Below are 25,840 nucleotides of genomic sequence, written 5' to 3'. Positions count from 1 at the left end.
TTTAGTCCTTATCAGTATTAAATTTTAAGGCTAAACCTTGACTATGTAATAAATATGGGGGAAACTTTCATAATTGTCAGTCACTTTTTAAAATATCCTGAAATAGGCCGGGCGCGGTGGCTCACGCCTGTAATCCTAGCACTCTGGGAGGCCGAGGTGGGCGGATCGTTTGAGCTCAGGAGTTCGAGACCAGCCTGAGCAAGAGCGAGACCCCACCTCTACTAAAAATAGAAAGAAATTATATGGACAGCTAAAAATATATAAAAAAAAAAAAAAAAAAAAATTAGCCGGGCATGGTGGCGCATGCCTGTAGTCCCAGCTACTCGGGAGGCTGAGACAGGAGGATCGCTTGAGCTCAGGAGTTTGAGGTTGCTGTGAGCTAGGCTGATGCCACGGCACTCACTCTAGCCTGGGCAACAGAGTGAGACTCTGTCTCAAAAAAAAAAAAAAAAAAAAATCCTGAAATAAACAATTCACAATTGCAGGCAAAAAAAAAAATGCTGTTTGTCTTCCTGCCCAATGTCTAAGCTTAATATTCAATGGCACATTAGTAATAGAATATTAAAATTGCTTGGTCTATCTACTGATATACTTTGCAATAGTCTAAACCTCTACTGAGAAATACAGAATGTAGAAAATGGCAGAATCAGATTAAGAATATTCCATAAAAGAAGAAAAATTCTAAAGTTCCTTTCAGAAGCAGGAGGTATAAGAATTGAATGATGGTATGTAGCACTTCTTAAGCACGTCTTCTAAGACTGGCTGTAGAAGACTGGGGAGATACAGACAAGACTCAGTTTCTCCAAGACCTTTCTACTTATATTCACAAATGGGGAAGAGCAGTGTTCTTTAGGGACACTGATTCTTTTTTTTTTTTTTTTCCTGAGACAGAGTCTCACTCTGTTGCCCAGGCTAGAGTGAGTGCCGTGGCGTCAGCCTAGCTCACAGCAACCTCAAACTCCTGAGCTCAAGGGATCCTCCTGTCTCAGCCTCCCGAGTAGCTGGGACTACAGGCATGCACCACCATGCCCGGCTAATTTTTTCTATATATATTTTTAGCTGTCCATATAATTTCTTTCTATTTTTAGTAGAGATGGGGTCTTGCTCTTGCTCAGGCTGGGGACACTGATTCTTAGTAGTACTGAATTCAGGGCTACAGTGTCCACTGATTGATTCCCTCAGTAAGACTTTGTCCTCTGAGAGTAAGGTATGTTTCCTTACACCCAGACCAAGTTAAAGAAGGTTAATCATTAGTACTCAAATAGCTCTATGTTTCTCAAATTCTGTTAAGCTACTTTGTACTTGGTTCAACCTCATAATATGAACTGTCATAGCAACTCATTCAACTGCCACCCACATGTAAGTTTATAGTCTATTTTTAATTGAAACTTCATCTAAGTCATAGAAAAACTGGCAAAATACAAAATCTCAGCTGAAAAGACATTTCTGAAATTATCTTTATGGTATGGTGAGGGAAAAAGGAAAGGCAACTCACTACACTTCAAAGAAACCAATGAGACTGTTGGCCTATTCAGCCAAAAAACCAACTTCAGATATGGCAAGGTACATTTTCAACATCTGCTTATATTCTACAACTTTAAAATCTTGATTTCACAACTAATTTATCCTATATTACCAAAAAAACTGTTTTAAAATATAAAATAAACATCCAAATATCTAAATATGTCCCTTTCTCTATTAAAAGGAAAAAAATATTTAAAAGGTCTATGGTAAAACAATATTTGGCAGTAATGCAGATACTCTACCTTCTTTTGAAAAGAAATGACAATATTCTCTTACTAAATCTTAGAAAGTTTCCTTAAAATGACTATAAAACATTTTTATTTTAACATGATAAATACTCTTTACCAAAAGATGTTTTTTCTCCTCTAATCAATGACTTAGGCTACTATCTAAAAGCAACTATCAGCTTGATCTAAAAATTACTATTTGAACTTGCTAACCCTATTGCTGCTTGCTTTGACAAAAATCAACTTTTAAAAGGAAAAAGGAAGCATAATTCTTCTCACATGAAAGAAAAATGCTTATTTTTCTTTTTATTTAATTTATCATTCTCAGTTGTCCTGGATATGTGCCACAATTTCATAGATGACACATTTGTCTCTCTCTGCCGCTCACTCTCCCCCCAACTCTTTCTCTCCCCCCCACCCTCCCTTCCTCTATCTCTCCCTTTTCCCTGTCTTTTCTCTCTCCCTCTCTCTCTCTCTCTCTCTCTCTCTCGCCACACACACGTAGAGCTGCAGAAAATTAAAATTATTTTTACATTAGAGTTTTTCATTCTCAAACTGCCTTTTTAAGGAATGTAACATAAAGAATGAAAAAGGACTGTACACTAAATTCCCAGAGTGTTTTATTCCCCCCTGCCCCAGACACTGGAATTAGTCGCTTTGAATAAGTTCTCTAAGTGCAGATCTCATCAATAATTAAAATACTGATGAAAGGATATTTGCAAAGAGGAAAAATAATGTTATGGTAAAATCCTGAGGTGAAATAAGGACAAGATTTCCTACAGAAAACACACATCTATATTATTTTAGCATTTATGAATTCCATTAACACGATGATATCACATTCATTTAACAAATATTCATTGAGTGCCTACTGTATGTAGGCATTGTTCTGTAACACAATAAAACTGAACAAGAAAACTTTTAAGGTCATTTTAATTCTTATAAAATTATATACATTCAACTTAATTTTAAAATATGCTCCGTTTCTCCATAAAACTCTTGGAGAAATTTGAGTTTTCTATTGCAATGAAAAACTGAGAAGCAATTCTGAAAGATGACAGCCGGCTGTTGGAGCATTTTTCATAATCACAATGGTTTTTTTCCCCCTCTAGAATTAATCCTTAATCTTTTAGGAATTACATGTTTTATGAAACTAATTATTTTCCCTAAACTATAAAACATGACTTTCAGGAAGGATAAAGATTTTAGAAATAGAGTTCTGTAAATCTGTAAATACGGAAGATCCAAAATGTTCCCACTGAACTGAACACTTCAGTTTTCCCAAAGGATTCTGAACACCTAAGAGGCAACAACTGCATCTTCAAGAGTTCTCTCATAATAGTAACTATCCACACTGAAAACAGACTTTCTCTGACAAATCAATTACCAGCTAATTGGGCATCTTTCCTTGCTGGCTATCATATAGCTCCTGCAGTTTATGCCACAAGCAGTCATTGCTGACTGAGTACCTACAATGTGCAGAGCATGTAGTTCCCAGAGATCTAACAGTCTAGAACTACAGAGTTCCAGGCCTTCTGGACCTGTAACTGAAATATGAAGATATGACTCCTGAGATATGAAGAGGAGATTTCCTTTAAAAAATGATTGAGTACATTCCAGAAAAATTTAGAAGTCTGTATTAAATGAGGCTGTCATAGAAATTTTGCTTGATTTTATTTAATTTTGATATATATGCAATGGAGGAAAGAGGGAGCAAACATCACATCTCATGAGAAGAAACATAAATAGTAATTTAGGAAATTCCAGGTCTAGTAAGCTAGAATAATGCTAACTACAATAGTAAGGGTTGCTCAGTGAATACCATGCATTCTCATTAAGAAAGTGACACTTTAAAATCCCAAAGGAGAGAAGAAACATCTAAGCATAATTTCATTAAGGACACAGCAATCATATAAGATTCAACACCTAAAATCATAACCCCATTTTAACCCAAACACTCAATCTACTGAAATACATAAAAGTTACAATCGCCTAAAAACAAGCATTTCATAAAGACATTTTAAGACCTTTGAATCTCATTTTCTTTCACACGCACATCCAAGGAGACTAACAAAACTGAACACGACTGAATTCTACAGGCAGAATGAATACCCATTTCTTTGTGTTTGTACATGTTTATTTCTTTTTAAGTTTTAAATAATTTAATATTTAATGAAATCCTAGAATTCTGGACACTGGAATTAAGCAATGTTTAAATCCAAATGAAAAGGAAAATAAAACCTCTATAGAGAAAAAACAAATTCACCTACATTTGAAACTACATTACAAATAAAAAGCTCTACTTCCATATAAGTGAAAAACAAACGAACCAACTCCAAAACAAAACAAAGAAAGCTAGTAATTACAACCCTCCTTAAAACTGTCTGAGTCTAACTTTAGGATCAAATACCTAATTAGAACACCAGCATTCTTGACCAATGCTCTGTTACAGTATTACAAAGGTAAGCATTTTGACTTTCCACCTCCAGATTATATTAATGCACATTTCTTTTTCTTAATATATATGCTCTTGTTGCATTCTGGTCAGAAGTCTCAAATATAATTGTGGCAAGTACTGTAAAGTTACAGAGATATTGAACTCAAATATAATTGTGATAAGTACTGTAAAGTTACAGAGATATTGAAAAACACTTCATTTTCTCAAGATGCTTTGTTTCCATTTGCTGAAAACTGTCAAGATAAATGTACAAAACCTACTATGGCCACAATATAAAAAAAAAAAAGTTACAGAGATAATTTGTGTGTATTGTTTATTTTTGGCTTTAACCTTTTAATTTCATTTTTAACTTTCATTTTGTTGAGTTCATAGGATCATAATCTAATCTTTCGATCTCCTACTTATACCTACTAGTAGTGAATTATTTCCTTTCATCCCCAAATGACTCCATTAAATCAGAAAAATTTGTTTTGAAATATTTAAGTAACCAATCCATTCTCACTTATTTCTGATACCAGATAAAGAAACACTTAGAAACATAATCATGGCATAAAATTTAGGAGTTAGAACACACTAACACTGTTGCCCCCCACAAGGTTAGGGAAAAAATTGGGTTCTAATAAAAGATAAACTGGGTGGGGAGTATGGGTATGGAATGGTGGTTTACACAAATAGATGGTTTATAAAAAGTATAAAATCAAAAAGGAACAGAATCTTAATTTGGGCAGATTAGCTAAAAAAAAAAAAGCATATATATGTATATACATATATTCCACTTTTTATTCATATATATCTCCATATATAAAAAGTATATATTATATATAAGGAATATATATGTCATTTGTAAAGAAAATACATAAATACATATAATAGAGGTTGAGTATCCCTTATCCAAAATGCTTGGGACCAGAAGTATTTTGTATGTTTTCAGATTTCGGAATATTTGCATTGTACTTACTGGTTGAGGATCCCTAATTAAAACTCCAAAATGCTCCAATGAGCATTTCCCTTGAGCATCACGTCACCACTCAAAGCTTCAAAGTCTGAATTTTTGGATTATGGATGCTCAATATGTAATATATACAATATAAAGAACTCTATCTAATAGAGAGAGGAAAGATGGACCAAAAAAGGCAGGCTGGGCCAATGTTCATGTGTTAATAGTGCTTTTTGATAGTGAAGGGCCTCCTCTGAACTTTCCCAAAGGTCACTTTAGGCTACCTTTTAGATTAGGGTTGATAGATTTAGTAAATTAAAACCCAACAGGATATCTAGGTAAATCTGAATTTCAAATAAACAATGAATAATTTTTTTAATGTATGTATGCCCCATGCAATATCTGGGACATAGGTATACTTAAAAATTATTTGTTATTTATCTGAAATTCAAATTTAACTGGGAGTCTTCTATTTTATCAAGCAACTCTATTTTTGATGTTTAGTAAGCATTTGCCATTTATTGAATCTAGTTCCTTCTGAGAAAATGACAATAATAGTATCAAAACTTGAAATTATAAGAGCCAAACTCCAAACAGGCTAATAGAGGAATACGATTTGAAAAAGTACAAATGCCAAATATCTACTTTCCTGGTAGCTAGTAGACAGAATAGAGACTTGGATTTAAATCAACAGCTGTCTGAACCAAGTCACTTAACTTTTCTCCAAGCCTAGAATTTCCCATATTACTGAAAGATTAAAAAAAAAAATAAAGCTGCTGGAAAAACTGAAGAAAATGTATGTAAAGCACTTTATACCACTCCTACAATGAGAAATTCTGACATTTGACATTACCTGAATATATTCTTGCAGTTGTACAGTGTACATCATATGGAATTCTCAATGATATTAATTTTTATATTTATATTATAGGATTCCATTGAATTCCTAAGGTCACATATAGAATGACAAAAATTTTCACAAAACACTAAACAAGAAAAATCACATGCATTAAATTACCATGATAACAAATTCAGGATCATGCTAAGGGCAATAAGCAAAATCATCCACTTCCACTAAGCAAAATTTCTTTTGGCTTACTGATTTAAGAATTCCATTTCTAAAAATTAAGTTTGGTTGTCTTCATCTTTCCAAACCATCAAAGGTTTAGCATTATGATCACTGCACCAGAACTTGTTCTTCCATTTCCTTTATTTTTAACTATCAATTTAGTTAAAATTTACTAATTTGTTTATTTTAACAATTACAATTATTATAACAATTACAAATACGTCAGGCAAATGTTGCTTTCAAGCAGATTACACTCATGGCAATATTTAAGTACTTTGTTGTCAAGTCAGTCCATCAATCGATGGTTAATGCCAAAGCATTATAAACACTTCTACAAACCCACCACCACTCTATGTACCTAAACTTCTCATAAAGCTCCAAATTCACTTAAATATAAATTTTTTAGTATTGGATCGCCTCTGGGTAACAATTTAAATTAGAACTAGTCTGCTTAACTTGCTTCTTTGCATCAGTCTAAATGCAGCAAGAAGTTCTCTTTTTTCAGAGGAAAAAAAAGAGGTGAAGGAAAAAGTTAAGTAGGATACCAACAGGAAATTAAATAGTTCTATGTTTTGAAAATAAATTTCCCAAAGAAAAACATTCATATTAACAAGAAAATGTCAATAAATTACAGAGACAAAAATAAATTATGGAGTATTTACATCTTGATCGGCTAATGAATTAATGTGGACACTCCAAGCACCAATTAGATTTTTAAAAGATGCTGTTAATTAGTCCCAGGCTAAATAAGATATATTTTATTAATTCACTCGTTAAAAAATATTTACACATTAGGTACAATAAGGCAAAGGAAAACACATATAAAGATTCTTGGAAACTAACTCACAGTAAGTACTTGGTAAATGTTAGTTCCATTACTGACCTTTTGCCTGACTCTATTCAAGCACTGTGAGAAATTGAAATGTGAATATAATAGGTTCACAAACATCCACAGTGGAGAGTTGAATATTGAAAGTATTCAAAGAAAAATACAAACCAAGTCCTTTGACTCAAAAGGTAGAGGAAATTACATTCACTTGGAAGTGAAGCATCTAAACTGGGTCTTAAAACCTAAGTAGTATTTTAACACATGGAGATAGTCAAGAGAACTTCAACAATTAAAGCAAGAGCATGAAAGAAGGAAAGCACAGGGATGTCCACAGAGATGAAAAGAGTCCACACAGTGTAGAGCAGGAGTCTGTAACACTTTTCTGTAATGGGCTAGATAGGAAACATTTTCGTCCTTGTGGACTACACTGTCTCCGGTGCAACTACTTACTCTGTCCTTGTAGCACAACAGAAGCCTTAAACAAAAGTGAGTAAGTGTGGCTGTGCTCCATTAAAACTTTATTTATGGACACTAAAATTTGAATTTCAATTAATTTTCTCATGTCACAAAATATTCTTCTTCTTTTGATTTTCCCTACATTTTAACAGACAAAAAACCCCATTCTCAGCTCTCAGACCATATATAAACAGGCAGAGGACTAGATTTGACCTGCAGGTGGTAGTTTGTCAACCCCTGTTTGAGATCCCCAATGATCCGTAACTAATAAAAGTTTCAATTTTTTCAATTTTTGTTATTTTGTCTATCAATGCTCAAACTTTTTATTAACTTTTTATTTCTCTACAACTGAATTTATTTTATTTTAAAAATGACAGTTCAGAAAATGATATATCTCAGGATTTCAACCACTTTTTAGTTATCCTTAATTTAATATGAAGTTTTACATATCAGTAGACCCACTTTCCCTTGATTTATTAACTTTTAATAATCTTCCATTTTTTTCTTTTTTCTCATTTATTTTTTATTTTTATATATTCATGGGGTACAAGTGCAATTTTGCTACACTGATATATTGCACTGTGGTGAAGTCAGGGCCTTCACTGAAGCAATACACATTGTACCCACCAGGCAACCTCCCATCATCTACTCTCCTCCCTCCCTACCTACCCCTCCAAGTCTCCACTGGCCATCATTCCACACTCTGCTTCCATCTGTACACATTATTCAACTCCCACTTATAAGTGAGAACATACAGTATTTGATTTTCTGTGTCTGAGTTGTTTCACTTAAGACAACGGCCCCCAGTTCCACCCATCTTGCTGCAAAAGATAGGACTTCATTCTTTTTTACAGCTGAATGGTATTCCATTCTGTGTGTGTGTGTGTGTGTGTGTGTGTGTGTGTTTATATATACTACATTTTGTTTATACAGTCCTCCGTTGATAAACACTTAGGTTGATTCCATATCTTTGCTACTGTGAATAGTGCTGTGATAAACATACCAGTGTAGGTATCTTTTTTATATATTGATTTCTTTTCCTTTGAGTAGATATATAGAAGTAAGATTGCAGGGTTGTATGGTAGTTCTATTTTTATTTCCTTGAGAAATCTCTGTATGGTTTTCTATAGAGGTTACACTAATTTACATTCCCACCAATAGTGTATAAGAGTTCCCTTTTGTCCTCATTCTTGTCAACATCTGTTATTTTTTGTCTTTTTAATATAGCCATTTTTACTGTAACTACTCTTAAGTATTTCCCTATGATTCTATTGATAAAATCAAATTGAAGGTTTTTTTAAACCTTGACTATTAGGAAAATTGTCACACTCTTTAAATAGATCTTATATACCACGTGCCCTTCACAAATCTTTGCATGAAAAACAAGTCTATCACTTTAAAAATAAATTTGTTGTAGGGAGTTTCCATTGGGATAATGAAAAAGTTTTGGAACTAGATAGCAATGGTTTTTATATGTATTTCTCCACAATAAAAGAATAAATTTATAAAGAAAATTTAGGAAATAGAGAAAAAAATCAGTTCACTTGCACATAATATATTTAATTGATCTTCTCAATCAATATGTATGGAGTACCTGCTATAGGTACATATTTGAAAATAAAAATAATTTTTAAAAAACCTACTCACCTTCAAAGCTAAAGAGGTAATGTATCTAGATTTTATGTTTTATTCTTTATCTTATAATAAGAGAATCTAATTTTGGGTCCTAGTAATTAATAATACTACAAAATATGTAAAATATAATACTGTAAAATGTATAAAAATATTTATATTATCCACAGATTGCCTAAGTACAACTATTAGCTGTTTGAATAAACAAAAACAAAAAAGAAGCAAGGATATACCTGTTTATAGCAAATGATTCATTTTTTAGTAAATAAAATACTTAATGCAACACAAAAGTCCTCCCAGGGGAAAAGATGTTAACAGTGATAGTGATAATTTTAATAACAGCTGTTAGTACTGATTATGCGTTCACCAATGAGCCAGATGCTGTTCTTTATACTTCATATATAACAATTTACACAACAACTCTATGAGGTAGAAGATACTATTCTCATTTTATAAATGAGGAAACTGAGACACAATGCAGTTACATAATTTGCCCAAACTTAATAAGCTAGAAGGAGCCAAAGCTATGCCAGAAACCTAGCAAGTCTGGCTTCAGAGCTTGAACTCTTAACCACTACTCTGTTTGTTATAACACAAAAGCTATATTTAAGGCAGAAGATGACAGCTTTACAAACGGGGATCCAAACCACTTTAGTTGTCAACTGGGGAAGTTTACATATAATTTCAAGTACAGTAAGATTTAGTATCTAATCATACTACAAACATTTTACATTATTTAGTGACAAGGCTAATATTTACTAGTCAACAGATGGCTGAAAGCTATCTTAAAATGATACATAAGTATAATTTTGAAAATTTGAAAATGTGACAATTTAGTGTGATGAATATCTTAAATAGGCATGAGCTGGTGAGTGGCAGAAAAAAAGAATACTGTTGCACCTTAGAATTTAAACCAGTGATTCTCAAAGTGTAGTTCCCTAGCCAAAAACATCAGCCATGAGTCCAGCTCTTGGCTTAAAACATATGCGTTATTTTTCGGGCCTGGCTTTACCCAGCAGGCTTCATGCGGAAAGCTGCCCTCCCCACACTGCACTTGGTTGCTCTGCATTGTGCAGCCCATACACTGCAGTCTCTGAAGGAAGCTGCAGTCAAGGACTCAGGCCCACCTGGCCTATCATGCTGTGTCACATATTTACATCGCTAGCCCAGGCACCTTTGTTCCTAGGTCTCTTTATCTGAGACTTTGAGCAAAGGTCTTCTTCAGGTTCCTCTGCTGAGACCTCCTGGGTAGGAGTGAAAGGCAGGGGGAACCTTGAATACACTTTCCCCACTATTCAGTACTTTTCCACTCCTATGTCTTCCCCTCTCTTTTCCCACCCCCAGCCCAGCCTGAGCCTTTTGTTTAGGGCTCCCTCAACAGTGAGGCAAGCCCTCCACATCTATGCTGACCATCAACAAATGTGCCCTACCACGAGGAAAAATGGAACAGGGGGTGTCAGTGCCTCCTCCAGTTTTAGCCTCTTGCTAATACCGTAGCATTAAGTGATTAAAGGCTTACATCTATAATTTTTGACTTCTTGCTTTAATAGGCTACTTGGCAGCTCAATGCCTTCGCTCTGTACCAGCTCAGCTGAGCTCCTAACAAGCATCATCTGGCAACTAGTGAACAATGCAAAATCTCAGCCCATATCCCTCTCGTATTGAATAAGAAAGTCTGGGGGTGTGGTCCAGCAAGCTGTGCTTTAACAAGCTCTCTGGGTGATTCTAATCAACATTAAACTTTGAGAACACTGCTTTAAAGAAATCCTCTCCTCTCCTCCAGGTAAATAAATGACTTCTAGTTATCTATTCAAGCATTTCCTGAAAGCACCTATGAGAGGAATGACCAACCAAATTCACAGCTCAGAAATTTCTGAAAAAAATAATCTAAGATATGTTTCTGCTCCCTTTATATGTCATACTCCCAAAAGGTTTGCTTTAATTGTTAGGATCGTTGTTTTTATTCCTTTTAGCAAATAATATAAATTCTTTATTTTTAAATTTATATCATCATATTTTCACTGATAACATTTCAAAAGAAAAAATTGTTTACAGCTATACCTAAAAAATGTACACAACTTGTCTTAAATGAAACAGATGGACAAAACTAAATAATACTTAACCTTTTGGTGTCAAATTAAACAGTGGCATTAAATAACTTGTATTTTTTCCTGAAAACAAAGGAACATAAATATGTCCCCTTTCAGGTTTCTACCATGGTGTGAGCTTAACCTCAATGAATCCTACCACATTGCATCCACTGCCCACCCCTTAGTCACCATCTTGGTTATCAGATCAACTGTCGCAGTATCACAGTACTTGTGTTCAAATAACCCTTATTTTACTTAATAATGTCTCCAAAGCACAAGAGTAGTGATGCTGGAATATTGCTATAATTGCTCTATTATTATTGTTGTCAATATTTTACTATGCCTTATTTATAAATTAAACTTTATCATAGTTATGTCTGTATAGGAAAAACCATAGTATATATTGAGTTTGGTACCATCCACAGTTTCAGGCATCCATTGGGGAATCTTGGAATAGGGGATAAGGGGAGGCTGGTGTAGTTTTTTAGTTTTGAGTTAAAAAAGCAAACTGCAGACCAGCCTGGGCAACATAGCAAGACTCTGACTCTACAAAAAAAAGTTTTTTTCGATTAGCTGTGCATGGCCATGCATGCCTGTAGCCCTAACTACTCATGAGGCTGAGGCAGGAGGATCGCTTGAGCCCAGGAAAGTGAAGTTACAGTGAGCTAAGATTGTACAACTGCACTCCAGACTGGGTGACAAAGCGAAACCCTGTCTCAAAAAAAAAAAAAAAAGGCAAGCTGTGGAAGAATACATATAGTTTACTACCATTTATATAAAGTTTAAAAACATTCAATTTGCTAAATATTGTTTAGGGATATATATATATATAGAGAGAGAGAGAGAGAGAGAGAGACCTTGAACAACATGAGGGTTAGGAGTGCTGACCCCATGCACAGTCAAAAATCCATGTATAAGTCTTGACTCCCCTAAAACTTAACTACTTATAGCCTACTGTTGACCAGAAGCTTTACTGATAACAGTAGATTATCACGTATGTTGTAGTTATATGTATTATATACTGTATTCTTACACTAAAGTAAGTTAGAGAAAAGAAAATGTTATTAAGAAAATTATAAGGAAGAGAAACTAAATTGTCTATTCATTAAGTGGAAGTGGATCATCATAAAGGTCTTCATCCTCACCATCTTCACACTGAGTGGGCTGAGGAGGAGGAAGAGGAGGGCTTGGTCTTGCTGTCTCAGGGATGGCAGAGGTAAAAGAAAATCTGCATATTAAGCTGACCTGCATGGTACAAACCTGTATAGTTCAAGGGTCGATTGTATATACTCTAAGTACACAGGAATGATAAACATGAACTTCAAAATACTTCAGAGGGTACCAGAGAGGAGCACACAGGATTCCATTATATTTGTAATGTTCACTTCTTAAGCTCAGTTGTGGATATATGTAATCATATTATACTCTATAGTTTATGAGTTTTTAGAAACCTAACAACATGATATAAATGGTATTAAGTAGCATGTATTTCTCAACTTGATTTTCTCACTCCACATTATGTTTTTGATATTGTATCCTTTTTGCTATTTTATGGTATTCCATTGTATGTAAGATACTATATGGATGGGACATTTCTATTATTAGAGTTATGTAGTTACATAAGTTATTCATAGCAGAATCATGTAATGTACTTTCATCTTTATTTGTCCTTTCCTACATAAGCTTCCACCTCCAGAGCTCATAGCTGTCTTCTTTCTTTGCTTAGTTTTATATGTATCCCCAACTCTTTCCAGTTTTATAAATCTTCTCTCAGTGTATTTAAATACTTTCAATATTCTATCAATTTGATCTTTTCGAAAAAAAATCTCCCCAGATCTTTCTGACTTCTGATCTAAACTGCTTGCTCAATAGGCCATTTATTCATCTGTCAGGTTGAGATTTTCCTTTCTCTCATCCAGTGGGTTCCTTTTACCTCTCTCATGGTAGATTTCCTAATTCCTGTATCTTAGTCCTCCTCTTGTCTTGTTTTCTCTCTTATTTTTGGTGGTGAATATACTATACTAGCTTCTTGAGAAAGGGTGAATGAAGCCCTACCTTGTATGCCTAAAAATGTCTTTAATCTATGTTCATAATTGGTAATTTTGCTGGGTATAAAATTCTAGATTGGAAATAATTTTCCCTCAGATATTTGAAGGTGTTGTTCCATTGTCTCCTACCTTCTAGTTGTCTGTTGAGAAGAGTAAAACCTATTTTCTTCTCTCTGGAAGCCAGTAGGATCTTTTATTTGTTTCAAGGGTTCCACAATTACTCAATAATGTTTTGGTATCTATTTTCATCCTATATGCTGGATACTTGATGTGCCCTTTCATTTGGAAACTCATGTCCTCCATATCCCAAAACACCCTTGATGGATTGCCTTTATTTTCTGGCCTCTGTTTTTCCCATTTTTGTCTCATTCTGGAACTCTTCTTGTTCAAGTGTTATAACTCTTGAACTGATTCTCTGTTATTTTTTCCCTTTTTTCTCTATTAATTGAGTTAATAACACGCAGTAAAGTACATAAAACTTATGTATATAGCTCCAAGAATTTTTACATGTGTATACACTTGGGGGACCACCCCCATATCAATATTATATTGGTATAATATTATATTATACCCATTCCTAATAGGCAGCCACTATTATGACCTAGGGCATAGTTTTGTCTGTTCTTGAACTTCATATAAATGGAAGCATGTGTTTCTTTGTGAATGGTTCCTTCACTCAGTAACTGTTTTCACATTCACCCATGTTGTTGTATACACCAAGTTTATTCTTTTTATTGCTATTAGTTCTCTAAGTTTATTGTCTATCCTATTTCCTATCTCTCTGTATTTTTGTTTATTTTCTGAGAGATATCTTTGACTTCATTTCTAACCCTTTATTCAATTATTTTAAAATTTTTTTGCCGGTTTTTACAATTTTTCCACAAGCTGATTTTAATTCCCTGAATGTTCCTACTTATAGGAACACATATAAGAATGTATAAAGATCTTGGTTTTGTTTCATTTCCTATTATCTCTCAAGATACTAATTTTAGTTTACCTTCCTTTTTTTTCCTATTCCCTACATAGTATGTGTGTTCTCCAAGTTACTTTTATCTCCTTGTTTTGATCTTTTTTAAAAAATGTCAAATGCTTTCTTCTAATGCCTAATGATACGTGGCTGTCTGTTCATATTTAAGCGTAGGGCACCGAAAAGCTAAGTGGGAGGTCAGTAGAATGTATGAGTCTTGTTGACAGTAGTGTTCACTGAAGGATGATCTGACTGAGCCATTTCCTTGGGAAGCCCCCTAGGAATGTGTAAGTCTTTCTTTCTTGGACTAAGATTTGCTGGAGAAAACTCTTCCAGTCTCTTGCCTCAATGATATACGCCTGATTATCAATATGCTAAGAGCTAACTGAAGACTGAAGTCTCAACATTCAATACACAAAAATTTCATTTACTATCTCTGATTTCAATCTAGTATTCATCTGCCTTTCCACTTTCTACTGTTTTGTGATATCCACAGTCCTGGCACCCTTATTTTACCTCTACAGAATATATACCTGTAGTCTTCTGCCAAGTAGGAGAGGCACTATAGCCCAGCTATATGGTGAGGAGGATGGATCCCAGAAACCAAATGCTGCTTAAATAGACTTTAAAATAAAGTCTCCTGTTTATAACCCCATCTTAACCCCTACTTCCAGAAGTCCCTCATGTTTCCACTTTCTAAGTATTATGAGATGATAGTATGTAATCAGGTTTTTGTCATTTCTCCCCACTGCAAACTTACAATTGAACTTTCTCAGGTCTACCTTAGTTAGAACTTATCCATCTGCCTTCCAGCTTCCAAATTTTATCTTATCTCCTCTCCCATTTTCTTTGCCCTTGTGAGTTTATCTATTTAAAAACTCCTTTACTTTTCTTTTAGAGGGGATTTGGGAAAGATATGAGCTATCTGCATGTGTTTAATCTGCTATGTCTCACCAGAAGTCCTTATTACTTTTTTGCTATATTTCAAAAAGGAAAATAAAATTCACAAAGCAAGAAATCTAATTTCTAAATTTAGATTGTAGTTGCCCCTTTCCAAAGGTAGTTCTCTGCAAGCTTTTTCTATCAAATTACAAGTCACAGAAAAGTAAAAAATTCAAATCAACTGTTTATTGCATCTAAGTAAAATCAATAAACTCACATGACAGATATTTTGCCATAATTTAAAATGAACAGATGTTTTATAACTTAGAATAGAAATAAACAATCTGCTAAATTCCAATACATCCAATCAAAATATTTTTCTTTTATTACTGTGATCGAATCAAATTAATTTCTTCAGCCAATAATATCAAGTTATTTTCTATGGAATATAAATTTTATTAGCCACTATTATAATTAATTGCTATATTTCAGGTTATATATAGAACATCTAAGATCTTTAATAGGGCATTTTAGTTATCAACTCAGTATTTTCTTAAGAATAAAACATTTTTTAAATCAGATGCATAGTGGATAAGGAAGCCTACAAAATTCACATGCCATTTTAATTTTAAATACTAAGTTTATCTCAACATACTAATTGATATTATAAAATATTTATCAGAGTTTTGAACAATGAATGTTTTGAAAAACAATATAAAGAATCAAATGTGAAGCAGAGTTACTTTGTGTTCTTTGTGATAAAAACTATTGACAGTTTAAATAATATATTTGATGCTGTTAATTAGTTTTTATCACAAACCAAGTTTGTTCCTAATAATTAAAATTCACTCTGCATCAGTTGCTATGGCAGCACAACTTCACTGAACAATAAATTCTTCAAGTTCTGCCATGAAGGATACTTACTGCTGGCCAGAGTCTGTATTTTGAGGATAGAGAGCTAAATATATAAATTTTCAGTTCATAAATGTCTAATCAATACTTGGAGAATTGCTTTGCAATCTATAGTAAGAGTTTTGCTCTCAGAGTCCTGGGGACTGAAGCTTTTTATTTGTCTTTCATTTCCTTATTTCTTTAATAAATGAAAACATTCTTGATAAGAACCATTTCAGCAGGACTCACCTCAGGCAGATTGGCTACAACTATAAATAGTAAAATCTGCCATCTGCCTTTCTATTCTTGTGCTGAATGCAGTGCTGGCATTGTGTTCACACTTCACTGGTGCCAGGCCTGATGCTGTATAGCCAGTAACAACAGAAAATAATAGTGCAAGACAGAGATAATGAGGTGAAGAACAGAAATGGTACTACTATAATTAACTGCTGTTTTGATATTCACCACAATAAAGCATACACAATGGTGCTGAGAACCTAAAGTCACATTTCGTCTCAGCCTCATAAATGGGTTTGAAATCAAACTGTTGTTAAAGTCCAGTGATTTTACATCATCAACGATTAATTAAAATGTAAAGAACCCAGGCAGTTAGCAATATATGGTTGTCACATTAGAAAGAGACTCAAAAGATGTACCATATATTCTTTATTCTAATGGCATTTAATGAGGCATTTCTTTCTATAATCATGGGTATTTTCCTGCTCTGTTTTGAAGAGATAAGCTTGCTATAACACTTCCATAATCAGCAGTGATGAAAAAGCCCTTTTGCTATACCTGACCATTCCCCACTCTCTTAGTTCTGAAACCCCAAGCAAATTTTAAGTCCATACCCAGCTCCCATTATTCCTCTTGGGCTCTTTTGAATCTTCAGCTATGGTAAGATACAGACTTTTTTCAGTCTGGCTGTTACATACATCTGATCTATTTTAATAGAGAATGACTATTAAGACAATCATTTGTACTTTGGAATTGAAGAGGAACATATAGAAGGCTATTGCCATATCATATATTCCTTTATCAGTAATTACTGAAGCCATTAGCTTATTTATACAACCAACAGCCAACTCCAGGGGGCACCATTCACTCCAGGAGGAAGTGCCATTCATGCAGAACACATTGTGAATGGTGTCTCCTTGAGCGGTACAGCATGGCTGTACTAAATGTATATTCAATATCCAAGATGAGATGGGTCAGAGTATAGTTGGCCCTCCATATCTGCAGCTTCCGCATCTGAGGATCTAACCAAGCAGGCACCAGAAATGTTCAGGGGAAAAAAACAATAAAAAACAACAATATAATAATGAAAATAATACAAATAAAAAATACATTGTAATAACTATTTACATGGCATTTACATTGCATTAGGTATTATAAGTAATCTAGAGATTATTTAAAGGAAGATATGTGTAACATATACAAATACTATGCCCTTTTAAATAAGGGACTTGAGCATCCATGGATATTGGTGTCCACAGGGAAACCTGAAACCAATCACTCACAGACACTGAGGAAGACTGTATATAGATAGTTCAATGCTGTGAGTGTTGACCCTGGCCACACATCAGAAACATCTGGAGAGTTATTTAAAAATACTCTTGCCTGGGCCTCATCTCAGACCAGTTAAATTAGAATCTCAGGTGATAAATATCTCAGGTCCTGGGGTTGTTTTTTTGTTTTTTAATATGTATTGTTTGTTTTTAACTTCTCCACGTGATTTTAATGCACAACCTGGGTTGAAAACCACTGGTCTAATGATACCCATATCTGATCCAAAGTTTTTCAAGACAAAAACAAATGATTCAACCTTCTGTATTCATTGATACCACAAAATATCTTCACTAAAACTTTCACCTAGCTTTAACATTAAAAAAAAGTAATATTCTTAACTGATAAATGCTAATAACCACCAAATATAAAGAACTATGTCAATACAAAATAACATTCAAAACAGTCACCTTTGTGAAGGTATAAAATAAAGGGAATTAAAGAATTTCAATGTAATAAATTACTGATTATGAAATAGTCTTCAAGAGTGGAACACACTGCTTCATGAGAGAAACAGATTTACTGAGTTGAGTACAATCTGGAAGAATCTACTATAATCAAATACCATTTTTTCACTGATCATCACCTAAGAGCACGTTTAGGAATAACATTAATCGGGTGTCGGGCAGATGTTGGGGGAGAGGGAATGGATGTATACATACATAATGAGTGCGATGCACACCGTCTAGGGGATGGACACACTTGAAGTTCTGATTCGGCGGGGGGCGGGAGGACCAAGGGCAATATATGTAACCTAAACTTTTGTACCCCTATAATATGCTAAAATAAAAAAAAAATAAATACCATTTATGTTCAATAGCTAGAGCTGACTTTTTACATCATATTAAATAAGGGGGAAGTTTAACAAGTATAGCTCTGAATCTACAATGTATTTCTACAGTATCTATTTCTGTATCTATGGATACAGACTTTTTAAAAAAGTTCCCTTTCTTGGCCGGGCGTGGTGGCTCACGCCTGTAATCCTAGCACTCTGGGAGGCCGAGGCGGGTGGATCGCTCGAGGTCAGGAGTTCGAGACCAGCCTGAGCAAGAGTGAGACCCCCGTCTCTACTAAAAATAGAAAGCAATTATATGGACAACTAAAATATATATATACAAAAAATTAGCCGGGCATGGTGGCGCATGCCTGTAGTCCCAGCTACTCGGGAGGCTGAGGCAGTAGGATCGCTTAAGCCCAGGAGTTTGAGGTTGCTGTGAGCTAGACTGACGCCACGGCACTCACTGTAGCCTGGGCAACAGAGTGAGACTCTGTCTGAAAAAAAAAAAAAAAAGAAAAAAAAGTTCCCTTTCTTGAAGTTGTATCAATAGCCCTCCAGAATTGCAGTGATATAGAATATTCACTCCAGATCTATAATGTTTTATCACCTGTCTATTCACTTGCCAGGAGAGAATTTCTGGCTCTCTTAAAAGATGGAGACTCTTAACAAGGATTTTCAAGGATATAAAAATATTGCAAAATATGTTAGTGTTTTTCTCAAATTGCATCCTTAAAACTATTTAACCAAATCCTTTTAAATGTCTCCCCACAAAACAAAATGAAATAAATATTTCTCATGAATGCATAACTCAATGGTGTAATAGAAACAATTTTAATAACAAATGTCAAAGATTAAGTTAGATTGCATCCCCATAATTTCCCACTAATGATAATAATGTTATACCTTAGTGAACTATTATTCATATCTGTATCTGAGCCCTTCCCCTTAATGAAATTGCAGGGACTATCCAATGAGTTTCTTTTTGAAATAATGGATTAGCTTCACATTTTAAAAGAATTGTGCACTAACACTTGAATACAGAACTATATTAATATGCATTTTACAGCATCTGGTAGTTTAAAAAAAAATCACTATTCAAATCCCTATATTAAAACCTCAGCTCTGCCACTTATGAGGGCAGTTATTTAACCTTGTGAAGTTTCAGTTTTCTTATCTTAAAATGAGGTTAATTATAATACACTTGTTTTGAGGATTAAATGAGAAAATTCATATAGTACTTAATAGTGTTTGGCACACAATATGCACTCAGTAAATATTATTATTATTGACTAAAATTATATATTATGATTGAATCATAACAAACTGGTCTAAATTTGGCCTTTACATTAGAATAAAAGCCATTGTTTTAAGGATGTTCTTCATATTAATATTAAAAAATACAATGCTTCAGTCTTCGTCTCTTGACTTTCATAATCTATAATATATTGTTAATAAGAGTTCTTAATTGTTTTTTGCATTTGCATATTTGCAAGCAATTTTCCAGAAACTAGTACTATTATTAGTTTTTTTCAGACTCTCTTATTAGAAGCGTGGTTACTAATTTGATTAACAAAGATTTAGCAGGGGCCTAAGAAATGTCTCTAACTGATACAAATGGCAAAAATCATACTAGAACCCAAACTTAAGACCAAATGCTAGCTGCATTTTTCTTTTAAGAATAAGCATAATCTCCAGAGTATGCCTTTAACACTACTATCTCTAATAAAAAAGACAATTTCTATTTATAGTAAATTTTATCTGCCAAGTATATGTCAGTCAGCACGCACAGAGCACTTCAATACAATATACCTAATCATGGTGGGTTACTGTAGATTTAAAAAATACCATCACTATTCTTAATAAACCTGCAATTCAATGAAAAATATGCAAGTATGGTTGCAACAATAACAAGCACATAGAAAGTAGCTAACAACATGTATGTGTATTAAGGTCCATATGTGGAAATTGACCAATTTGCAAATGAAACAAATCAATCTTCCAACTACAGTATAATACTTAAGATCTCTCAAAATCCTTAGATTTATTACCTTAAACTACAGGTACACTAGAAAAAGAACTCTCCAGCCAAGGGAGAAAAGCCCAGTGAGAGGGTTTTCTGCTGAATAAATTGCACATACACATGTGCACACACACACATTTCAAAGCTGGAATAGCTCAAGTGCCTTCTAATTGATTTCAAGATTTCAGTCTAATTTTATTACAGGAGCAGATAATTTTACTTTCCAAAGGTGTGGATATTTTGGATGAATTTGACTTGTTCTTAACATTTATCCATTACCCTAGATTATCTGTAATTACAGCAACTACTTCATAAGATTATTTTCAGAAATAAGTGAAATAATTCTTGTTGAGTTTATCACAACACCCAGCACTAGCAAATGCTCATTATTGGTTAGTGGTTCTTCTTCTTCCCCTTAGTATTTAGTAAATAATATACATGAATGCTGGCAGCTTTTATAAATGATTAGTCATAACCCTGCTAGTCCACAGAAAGCCTTGTGCACATTAGGAAAAAGTATTACTCCCTGTGGGCTGGCAGGTAGAAGCTGAAGCAAAGGTGCACATCTACGAGAGTTGAGTAGCAACCCACCTCCTCAGCCAGAATCCCTTGTGCAAGGTATCAGCCTTAATTAGAATACCTTCAGATGCAGAGGCAGAAAAACTTCCTGAAAAAAAAAATGACTTATAGGCAGAGCTTGAAATGAGAAAGGTAACATTAGAAAACAGATAGGAAAATTAAGAAATAGATCAAAGAAGTTTATTCGAAGCCAGAGGATGACATGTTAAAGAATAATGTATTTCATAGGCAAGATTACTTTATTAGAGTAGATTATGAACCAAGATATAACAGGAAAAAAAGGAAGCATCTTCATGGGGAAGAAAGGTCAACGGGTAAGATCCCGAAGGAACATGGTATACTATGATCTATACATACACACAGACACACACACATACACATACCCACATATGATGGGAAATTTAGATGCTATGGACAGAGAGTGAACTGGTGTGAAGGAGTGAACCAGATCCAGTTCCTGGTTATAAGTCTTTATACAATCATTCCTCTCTACTATACTGCAAAATTTAATAAATACTGGTGGGCCGATTCTCAGAAAGGCAACACCTGTAAACTTGTTCCCCGGGGGCACTACAACAGCTGGTCTCCACAGTTGAGTAGCCCAGAACCTATGAAGGCAGATGCAGAAGCTCTTTCCAACAAACTCATACTGTACCTAGAAAGCTGTGACTGGTTAGTTTCACAAGTGTCTATAACAATAAAAGCCATACTTAGTCAAATTCACTAAGGATCACCAGCAAAGTTTTCTCTCATTTCTTTCCTCTTTGTTATTTATATTTATCATCCTTGGCATGCTCTGGCTCAATGTTTATCATTATCCATGCCTACTCTACTCCTCCCCAGTCCACGACACCATTCTCATGGTCCCTTTCATTGGGCCCTCAGGAACACTCTCACCTTAACTGAAGTCTGGCTTTCTCTCAACCTCTCCAATGCAAATTATTTCTTGTGCCGTAACTCACCCCTCATCTCTTTTCCAATTACAGAACACTGTTTTACCAACTTCTCCCCCTTTTCAAGTCATACCCATAAACTTCTAATAATCTATTCCCATCATCATAACCATTCTCTCTGGACTATTTCACCTTTAATTAATGGTTTGAATGTTAGCCTCTGCCCTATTTCTTTTCCTCAAAGGTGACCTTAATGGCCACATTCCTGAACTTCAGCGATCTTCATTTGCACCCACTTCAACCATCCATCATTACTGCCATCCAAATAACTGCAAACTACTTCATATCCCAGACTTTGAACACTATAACTCTCAGCTCCCTTTCCTCTATCTTATTCCACCTTCTAGTGAATACTCATCATCATCTCCCATGAATTCATCAAAACCCTTTTGGTTTCACTTGCTCTTCTTTCCAGCGCCCTTTGCAACCATTTCAAATATGCCATCAACAGCATACTATATTCCTTCTCCTCTTGAAATTCTGCTATACAAAACTTGCTAATTTCCAACCTTGTATGTTTTCTAGTCTATTTTCTTTCTTTATTGTCTTAGTTTCTTTACTCTCATCTCCAGGATGCTAAGAAGTCACCAAACCATGCTTCTTGGGCCTAAAATAAATGCATACCTAACTTTAATAAGGGCTTTGCTAAGTAATCCATGTAGTCTTTTCTTTAGTTCTCCCAATCAAATTCACATTTCCCATTTTAAATCTTTTCTATTCCCTTTAACTCCAAACCCCATCATACCAACTTTACTGAAAAGCTGAAATTCTCTCAAAGCTGAAATAGTCTACTTTTTCACTTCAAACCTGCCTTAAATCATCATACACTCTCTCTTATTTACTAGCTATTTAGAAATTGTCCTTCCTGTTTTTCAGTGTAAACCCCCTGGCCATGTGCCTCCTCACTTATTATCCCTCTCTACCTTCTACTCTATCAGTTATATGGACAATCTCTTGCATCTCTGATTCCCTACATAGATTCTCCCCCTGGCAAACAAACAAAATAACCTCCCTTAACCTTAAGTGCCCCTCTCAAGATACCATGTCCTTACCCATTTCTTTTGTGGTTTAAGCCACAACTGACTGGCTCTCCAAAGTGAGGTAAAGGTACTTAGGGGATATGTGCCATGTATGATCCACTCAAATGTACAAAGACAATATTCAAACTTTTAAATATTTAATCTTTTTATTTATACTTTTGTACATTTTATAACAAATATGCAATAGCATATGTATGTGACTCATTAATATACACATGTATAAGTGCAGGATGTGTGTGTGTGTGTATATATATATATATATAAAAAACAAACTCATAAAAATTGGAGATGTATGTTCAAATATATTTTACTAAAAAGTTAGCCATTCAAAAAAGCTTAGACACCAGCCAACTAAAGCTCAGATCTGAGGGGAATGTTTGAGGTCCCTATTGTTACCCAGTGTAAGGTTTAATGCCTCCAATTTCTTGTCTGGACATGGATTTAAAAGCAGAAAGGGAATGCTGCTGAATTTGAACCTCCCTTTTCAAAGAGAAAGAAGAAAGAAAAACAGGTTGAAGAAAAAATCCCATTGGTACATGTAACTGTGAAAAACCAAACATAGCAATCAGGGCTTCTTAGCACTGGAGCACTGCTATGGTCAGAATGTTTGTGTCCTCCCAAAATCCACATGTTGAAACCTAATCACCAATGTAATGGTAGTAGGAGGTGGTGCTTTGGGGAGGTGATTAGATCATAAAGGCAGAGGCTTCATGAATGGGATTAGTGCCCTTATAAAAAAGACCCCAGAGAGATGCCTTGACCCTTCCACTGTGTGAGGACACAGCGAGAAGGTGCCATCTATGAATCAAAAAACAGGCCCTCGTCAGACACCAAAACTGCCACTGCCTCGAGCTTGAACTTCTCAGCCTACAGAACTGTAAGAAATAAATTTCTGTTGTTTATAAGCTACCTACAGTCTATGGTATTTTTGTTCCAGCAGGTGCTGCTGACTAACATAAGCACCATAGGTTGGTACACATGCACATGCTCACTAGATTGTGACTGAAGAGAGCAACAGGCTCGAACCTTAATATGGGGGGTGGGGGGCTGTGCAACACCCTTTCAAAAGGTCCACAAGGTCAAAATTATTTTCTTGCTAATACTAAGAAGTTATTTGCCTTTTTCACTCTCTCTCTCATGAGTATAGAGTTTTTCAGAAGCCACATTATATGTGATAATGCAACAGAGTGAATGTGGAAGCAAATTTGAGATTGCAACTGTTTTACATTAAGCCAGATTATTAAAGAAATTTGCAATCTGTTGGAAATTGATCAAGCAATCCCATTATTGGGTATCTGAAGGAAATGAAATCAGTATGTGAGTACATCAAAGAGATATCTGCACTCTCATATTCATTGCAACATTATCCACAATAGTAAAGATATGGAATCAACCTAAGTGTCTATCACTGGATGAATGGATAAAGAAAACGTATACACACAATAGAATACTACTCAGCCCTTAAAAAGAAGGAAATATTGTCATTTGTGATAACATTGATGAACCTGGAGAACATTATGTTAAGTGAAATAAACCAGTCACAGAAAGACAAATGCCGCATGATCTCACTTACACGTGGAGCATAAAAAAGTTGACCTTAAAGAAATAGAAAGTAGAATGGTGATTAACAGGGTTGAGAGAAAAGAAGGGTTGGGGAGACATTGGTCAAAGGATACAAAATTTCAATTAGTTGGGAAGAATAAATTCAAGAGATCTATTGTATAATATGGTGACTATAGTTAATAACAGTGCATTGAAAATTGTTAAGAGAATAAAAAAAGAGAAGAGATTTGCAAAAAATATATAATACTGTAATTCTTCTCACTAAACTATTTTGATACTGAAAAATAGTTATTTTTTCACAAAAATGTTACAGTAACATAATGGGCCTAATAATGTTATTTTAAATAAATTAAAAACATTTTTTAAATTTCTGAGTTTTGATTTCTAATGTGGAAAATATCAATAGATAAAACCCATATAAACAAAAACTCTTTAGGAGCCTCAATAATTTTTAAGAGTGTAAGGCAGTCCTGAAACAAGTGTTTGAGAACTGCTGCAACAGAAACATAAATTAGATTCTTAGAACCCAGGCTGCAAATTTGGATCCAATCAAAAGCCTGTCAGAAAAGAATTGTGATTAAAAAGAGTGTGGTGTGATTGGAATGCCTTGAGAAAACAAAGAAGGAAAATCATCTTGATCTAAAAACCAAAGTTAGCTAATATAAAAGGACCAGGAAAAGCAAAAGTTTATTAAGGGGGAAAAAAAAACAACTCCACAGTGAGACTTTCAAGCTCTTGGGACTGTAATTTCTGCCTTCATCTTCTCATGCACAGAATTTGACCACTTACGCAACTATTTAACAAATGGTGACTGTCAATGAAATCTTTAAACAAGTGAGTATATTTAGTTCATGACAGAAATGAGCAAACTAAGAGTTTTAACTTACAGCAAATTATCCTCCTTTATCTCATGGTCTTAAGTGCTACATAATTCTTTATTGGAAGAGGATTCTAGTACTGCTGTTCCACTTCCTTCCCATCTCTTGTCCTCTTACAGTCTAGCTTCTTCCCAACGTCCTTCCCTAATCTTTTAAAGGTGGCAAATGAATCCTACCAACACAAAAATCCCTTAACCACTTTTTTTTGGCTTAAAAAATAACACATGCTTCATGATAAAAAAAATCAAATAGCACCAAAGGGCCTATGATTCCAATTTTATTCATAAGTATCTTCCCAGAAGCAACTTTTTAAAAATAACTTTTTATTTTTAGTTATTATGTATACATAATAGTTGTATATCTTTATAGGGTACATACAATGTGAATTAATGAAATCAGGGTAACGGGGGTATCCATCACCTCAGGCATTTAACATTTTTTTCATGTTAGGAA

The 25,840-nt window shown here is 34.5% G+C and overlaps 1 protein-coding gene across 1 annotated transcript in view; it reads right to left on the bottom strand.

Moving 5' to 3' along the window:
- Positions 1 to 25,840, bottom strand: part of RABGAP1L (RAB GTPase activating protein 1 like) — a 654,847-nt gene that overhangs the window by 314,260 nt on the left and 314,747 nt on the right. The gene's annotated exons all lie outside the window — the stretch shown is intronic.

This window comes from Eulemur rufifrons, chromosome 8, assembly GCF_041146395.1.
Source record: "Eulemur rufifrons isolate Redbay chromosome 8, OSU_ERuf_1, whole genome shotgun sequence".
NCBI classification, from domain to species: domain Eukaryota; kingdom Metazoa; phylum Chordata; class Mammalia; order Primates; family Lemuridae; genus Eulemur; species Eulemur rufifrons.
Note: the sequence above shows the minus strand (reverse complement) of the source record. Positions and strands in the feature narration are given on the sequence as shown.